This window comes from Protomyctophum bolini, assembly GCF_963924005.1.
Source record: "Protomyctophum bolini genome assembly, chromosome: 6".
Taxonomy (NCBI): Eukaryota; Metazoa; Chordata; class Actinopteri; order Myctophiformes; family Myctophidae; genus Protomyctophum; species Protomyctophum bolini.
Genome location: NC_137867.1, coordinates 39,270,166 through 39,277,693, shown reverse-complemented (window position 1 = coordinate 39,277,693; position 7,528 = coordinate 39,270,166).

Here is a 7,528-nt window from a genome sequence, read left to right as displayed (position 1 = left end):
GACCGCTTCCGCTGCAACATTGTCCCTCATTACGTCATATTGTCTCTTTATTGTTAATGGCATTTAATGTTTGTGTTGGCACCGTTTGTTTTTACACCTAATCAACATGAGTTAGACTTTAAGGACTTGTAAAAAAAAAGCCTAAAAAGGAAGTAAGGTGGGAAAAAAGCCTAATCAACAAAAAGTGCTTTACAGAAAAATGGAGAATAAAAGAAAAGCAAGGCAACAACATTAAAAAACAAGCAGTAATGCAATACAGTGAGGACATGAATAACAAAAATAAAAAATAAAAGATCAATTAAAAGCAATGTTGTAGAAGTGGGTCTTGAGCTGAGCTTTAAAATGTCTTGACTATGATGAAAGGGAACCAGATGAAAGAATGCAAAATGTGTTGTATGTGTGACTGTGAATTCAATTCAGCTTCATATAATAATAATAATAATTCCTCCTTTCATTGTCAATAGCAAATATGAGACATGTGGGGACACGGTCATATTTGGCGGACATTTGACCTAATTTCTCCTTGTCAATGGCATATATTGAGATGTGTGGGGACAAAAGCTGTATATAGGAGGGGCTAGCGCCCCTCAATAATAACGGTGTTGAAGCTAATAGCAAGGTTGTGATTTTTGAGGGGTGCTAGCCCCTCCTATATACAGCTTTTGTCATATTTGCCATTGACAATGAAAGGAGAAATTAGGTCATATGTCCGTCAAATATGATGTAAATTTGTGGTAACACAAACATTAATTAATGAATGCCTTTGACAATAAAGGGAAAATGTACGTTGATGGGGCAAAGTAGACCCTTTAAGCAGTTACCATTACTTTAAGAGTGTGCACCCGAGCTGTGCTCATGCAAGGTCACTGAGTGACAAGAAAATATTCCTATATAGTGTCTGGAAAAGTAGAGACACGTCAGAATTCTCCAGGCAGACAAACCTCTGGCCTGTGCTTCAAGGGGCGCCCCGATCTGTGGACTGATATGATCGAATCTGATTCGTGATGTAACAGGTCGTATTTGCTTTCATATGTGTCTTTGCTGTTCATATGCATATCACATGACCATTCAATTTGGGATAAATATGGGCAATCAATAAATGCCAGATCTTGTGAATCCATGATTTAAGTGTACAGCCTGTTTTATTGGACTATTAGATAACCCTCTCACAGAATGACGCATCAACGTCATATGTAGACGAGCAAATTCTGCTAACCAATCACATAAATTCAGTTGTTCATCAGATGATGTATGATGATGATATATAATGATAAGAGCGCCCCTCACTTCACTCATGTTGGTGATCACTAAAGGGCCAGTTCATTATTGTTATGGAGTGGAGAATGACGTGTGTAATGGGGTTGAGTGCGACTGAGCTATATAATGCTAGCAGATTGGGGATGTGAGTTGGAAAAGGGGCTGAGTTATCCAGTTACTTGTCGGAATAGAACTGGTTAGAGCTCGCAAGTAGCCTATTTCTCCATGGCCGCTGGCTGATGCCAGTGAAGAGTTTTGTCTTGGCATTCAAGGGTCGTATAATATTGTCTGATGCGTATGTCTTTTCAGACACCAATGCAACACCCTTCAGTTTGACGTACAGTGAACTTCCCACCCTTGAATTCTCCATGGATGTTTGGAGCCAGACAGTCCAGGTACTGTATGCTACTCATTGATCCTATACTGTAGCTAGTAGGCCAGACAGGTTGTTGTAGCTGTACGAGTTATGGTAACATATTTTCTACTTCAGCTGTGTTCCTATAGCTCCCACAGCCCTGCATGCATGCAAGGCGAGCATGGATGAATCAGAGAATTCAGATAATTAATCTCCATGTGCAGTATGACAGGTCGTTATAGTAAATGATTTAAAATGAATTAGCGTACATACTTTGACACACTCAGCCATTAAACATAACAGCTCTTTCAGTCAGTAATGTTGAAAGATAAAACATTTTTCTGAAAAGAATCACAACATTGGCTGGTTGTCATAACTCATTAATAATGAAGTAAAGATGAAGATAATGGGGGGAAAGTATAAAAACAGGCACATTAGTTTTTAATACAAATGTCTATAAATCATTTGGAAATAGCTTAACTTGGTGTTGTGTTGTTCACATGTGTTCTGTACGTGTATCTGGGAAACATTTGACAGCCTACACACCCCAAAAAAAAGAAGAAGAAATAAAATGAAAACCCTGTTCACATTGTAGGTAAAAATGTGCTAGTGGACAATAGATGGCAACAGACCAGTGTAAAAAGATGAGAAGTCAGCACACAGTTCGTCCATCACTGATGAACTGCAACAAGCTGCATAAAGTATCTGAGACCTACTGTATTTTACCTTCAACCAGCAGAGGGAGCTATTCTCCACGTTGTGAATGTCAGCTGAGCTCAAACCGAAGTCGCCCTAGTTGGAAGGCAGTGAGGTGTAACAGAATCCCACATGCAGCCTGCCCAGTGCTTAATGCCTGGGTACATATTACTGCAATATGTACAGAGATTTTGTGCATTTATTGTAAGATATTGCTTTCATGAGCAACACAGTAATATACTATAGTAGTCTGATACTTTTATAAATTAAGTAATATACAACTATGCCAAGTAATCAATTACTTTCATACAATATGTTATTTATATAATATTTTAACTTTTTAAGCTGCACATAAAATATTGATTGATTGAATACTTTATTTGTCAGACATGTAAACAGCACGAGATACAGTAAGTCAGACATTAAGGCTAAAACACAGAAATGTTATGAATTGTTTCCATTGTGGTCCTATGTATACAATTCATCAACATGAATCATAGCATAACAAATAAAACAATACTATGTCACCACCAACAATACAAAATGTACAAAGGAGAAAAGGGAAACGTTTTCAGGCCAGTTTTGAAAGAAGCCGTACAAGGTTTCTTCGACTATGCATGCACCTCCTAGTACCACAGCAGCACCTAAGGCCCTTAAAACTAGGCTCCAGACTTCCCAAAACAAACTGGTCAGGCTACTACTTGGCCTCTCTCCCCGAACCCACCTCACCCCTGCCCACTTTGATAGGCTGGAAGGATCACTTCACTACTTTTCAACCTATCTTCATATAATTGGTCCTCTGTAATGTTCATGATAAAATACCACAATTCTTTCTACTCAGTCTGTGCCTCGGCTGTGGGCAGTTCAGAAACCCGTCCACCAGTGACATCATCGTTAGGCAGATTTTCTTTTAATAAGATTTTTAAAATATATATTTAGATTTTTATTAACGATGGCTTCCATTTTCGCATTACAACTTTTCAAGAATAGAAAGCCTGCTGTTTATTTTAGCTTGGATAACGATTCCCCATTGACGATGTCACTGGTGGATGGGTTTCTGAACTGCCCACAGCCCTCCTATGAGACACAGACTGGTTTCTGAACTGCCCACAGCCCTCCTATGAGACACATACTGGTTTCTGAACTGCCCACAGCCCTCCTATGAGACACAGACTGGTTTCTGAACTGCCCACAGCCCTCCTATGAGACACATACTGGTTTCTGAACTGCCCACAGCCCTCCTATGAGACACAGACTGGTTTCTGAACTGCCCACAGCCAGCTCCTATGAGACACAGACTGGTTTCTGAACTGCCCACAGCCAGCTCCTATGAGACACAGACTGAGAAGGAAAAAAAATGTGGTATTTTATCATGATCATTATTCATTAGTGAGAGGACCACTGGTCAGATTTCACATGTTTACTTTTACTTAGCTTTCAACAATTGCCGATTACAATATAAGACTTAAATCTCAATAAATTGGTCGTAGCTAATTTGCATTGAAGTTGAACAGCTTCCTGACATAGCCGGGACACAGTTAGGTGCACCTCACTGTAGGGGCAGTTAGGGTATTTGAAATTTTGAATTAGCCCACTACCATCATCTTTTCTTTTTTTCTTAAATTCTTATCCCACGATTTTTGTGACCCATTTTTGGCACCCAGTGTCAATTGTCTAGTAGTGTAATCCTGGGTGCTACACTCCCTCTGCCAACCTGGGGAGAGCAACGGACTGACCTCATGCTTCCTTCAATGCATGAGGAGTCCAAGCTGCTTCTTTTCACCTGACAGGGGGGAGTTTCCCCGGTTGGACGTAGCGCGTGGAAGGAACACGTTATTCCAACCAGTTCCTTTCCCCTCCACCAGGCGCCACGGCTGGCCAGAGGGAGGCAGTATAGAGACCACTGCCATCCTCCTTGACCTGAGGTTTATTCTGTTTTTTTCCTGTTCACCCCAGGCTGTTGGCGAAAGAGCTTTCTGGGCTTCAGACGGGACTACTCTGACTGCTACACCATGTCAACTCACAGCATGTTCCACTGGGCTTCAGGCAGCGCTACTCTGCTAAACCATGTCAACGCACAGCATGTCCCACTGGTCCACAACGTTATGCTTCAATTACACAGCACAGTGACAGCTCTTCTTTCATCAAACAGGTACCTGTAAACCCAGGTTGGCTGGATTCCTCCTTGGTTTATTCCATTAAAACCTGGAACACAGCGGTGTCACCATAGCTTTTTACCACTTTAGCCATTATTTAAAACTTTAGCTGTTGAAAAATAGCAGATATTACAAGCTCATAGATCTTGTAGATCTGCTATTTTAGAAAACCTGTGAAAATGTGTGTAAATCTTTGAATATATATTATTTCACAGCAAACGTTTTACTCATAATCTTTGCTCCTGCCGGGTCCCTGGAACAACATATTTTCAGATGGGGGTCTGTGGACGAATACATATATTTTGGGAGTCCTTAATAACATGAAACATTTTGAGAAACATGGGTTTTCAGGGGGGGGGGGGGGAGGAAAGGATTTAAGATAGACCTCAGGTCTTCATGGGTTATTTCCAAGAACATTCAAGGACATTTGTGATTACAATATGATCGCTGGATTGAATAGCTTCACTCAAACACAGTAGACTCACTTTCAGTGAGACAGTTAAAATGCACAGGAATTTGTCTAGATGACTTTGTTGCAGAGATATAATGAATAAATATATAATACATATTAATAGATACATTTTTGTACCTACATGGTATACAAAACCAACAGTGGGACTTTATTATACACAGTGATGTTGTAAATCAGTGGTTCTCAAACTTTTTCATGGACCCCCAAATTGATGTAAAATTAGGCCGCGGACCCCCATTAGAAAATATACGCCAAGGACCCCCATAAGAGAAGATCTTTACAGCTCTATAGCTGTGATTCTCAACCAGTTTAATTTCAAGGACCCCATGCAGGTTTGACCTGAATTAGGCTACGGTCCTCCATTTAATGGCATTTCTATCTCTGGGACCCCATATTGTAAAAGCAAAGTTAATTTAACTCTGAGTTAGCAGCAGACCCACTGATTTAATGGGTAACAGACAGTAACACATTTAGAGGTTGGAGTAGCTTAATTACAACACTGTCCGACTTTGTTATGAGTCATCTCAGTCAGAATTGTGGTCCGAAAATATGTTTATCATCCTATCCTTGTTCATCATAACGCCATTTAGGTCGACATCGTGGTATAACTTCATGTTGTGAATGTGATAATAATATAGCAGCAGTCTACTAACTACCCTATACTATGCTACAACGTTTGGAGCTGTTACAATCATGACAGAATCACGATAGTTTGACATTGTTCAACCCATTTTCGGTGCGTAACAGTGACAACTCACTTGCTGTTCCCGGCCGCATATCCCCGCCAGCCAGGCCAGGTTGTATACCCAGGCCTGTGGAATTCATAGGCAGTCATAGTAGCCAATTTTAATCGAATCTGCTAAAACTGATACTGATACAGAACCATATATTGCTGTCAGGTGGAACCTTGTATGACCAAATCCATTCCTTTAAAAAATATATAATAATACAAAATAAATAAAATAGTAAAAATAGCCTATCTACAAGCTCACAATGCATCACATTCATATCTCGACATATCTCGGGAACTGGAGATCTGATATTTTACAGGTGCTGCACTGCTGTGAGCGGCCGGGCCGCATATCCCCACCAGGCCAGGTTGTATACCCAAGCCTGTGGAATTCATAGGCAGTCATAGTAGCCACTAGCCAATCATCAATGTCATCATTTATTGTTTACAACTACGGGTATTTTTAACGTTCAGTACTTTTACTTCTACTCCACTACATCTCAGAGGAATGTTTTTTTACTACCACACTACAATTATTTGACAACCTTAGTTACTAGTTCAGTCAGGACAACTCATGAATGGATGAAATATAATACTATATTTATTGAATATAAAATGAGCAATATATTTATTATGGTTTGGCGATTAATTGGATCAGCTTTTTAGGTACTCTGATCAAGGGCATCAGTCCCAACCCTTGGGACTCTGAATCTCCCGTACCTAAACAGCAGATCCAAAACGACAGGTGGTAGCTGGGGTGGAGGAGGGTGAGCAGCAAAAGTTGAAGCAGACAGCAGCGCAGCAGTATCGGTGTGCAGCAGCAGCAAGCAAGCAGATTGAGTAGTGCAAACTTCCAGTTTAAATGTTGCGATGTGACACATTGTGAGCTTGTAGATCTGCTACTTTCAAAGATGTATTGACATTTTATAACTTCTGAAAACTTTTTAAACGGGACATTCTTCTGCATTATGAGTACTTTCTACTTTTGGTAATTTAAGTACATTTTGATAACAATACTTTTGTACTTTTACTCAAGTCAATTTTTACTTCCGGACTAACAGACTATTTCTAGATTGTCGTATAGAGCGTCGCAGTCCCGCCCCCTTTCAGAACGACGAGTAGCCCAGGAAATTATTCTCCATTCATTTTCTCCATAAGCTTTTCAAAAAGTATTTATTTAAAGACGGTTATGCCGCGGACAAAGCCAACTTGGATCGTGACAAATCATGACAATAATTACAATGTTTTGGGCCGATCAAATAATTAGTAAGAAGAAAAACAAAACAAATAGTGTTGTATCCTGCCTTTATTTTCTTCTTTCAAATTATTTGATCGGCACAACATATTGTGTTTGTTGTCATGATTTGTGACAATCCGAGTTGGCTTTGTCCGTGGCGTAACCGTCTTTATATACGGTAAATACTTTTTGAAAAGCCTATGTAGAAAATGAATGGAGAATCATTTCCTGGGCCACTCGTTGTTCTGAAAACTGACCTCTTCAGATGTCATCATCTTAGCCTGTAGCACAGCACTTGCCGTAGCACTTGCCCTAGCCTCGATGAACTTACAGGTGTATGTAAAGGCTCAATTTGTCATTTAGATAGCATTGTATGTAGACATATAGGCTCTCATAGCAATAGTGTATTCTCAGTTTCATTGTATTCTACTGTTAGACAGAAGTTAGGTTCTAAATAAAGGCTTTTTCTGCCTTTATTGATAGGTTGAAACTGGAAAGTAATCTGACAGGAAATAGGGATAGAGATGGGGGGGAAGACACGTGGCAAAGGTCGTCGAGATCGGGAGTCGAACCTGCAGCACGCCGTCAGGCTGTCTCAGCAGCCTAGGTGCCCAGACAGTTGAGC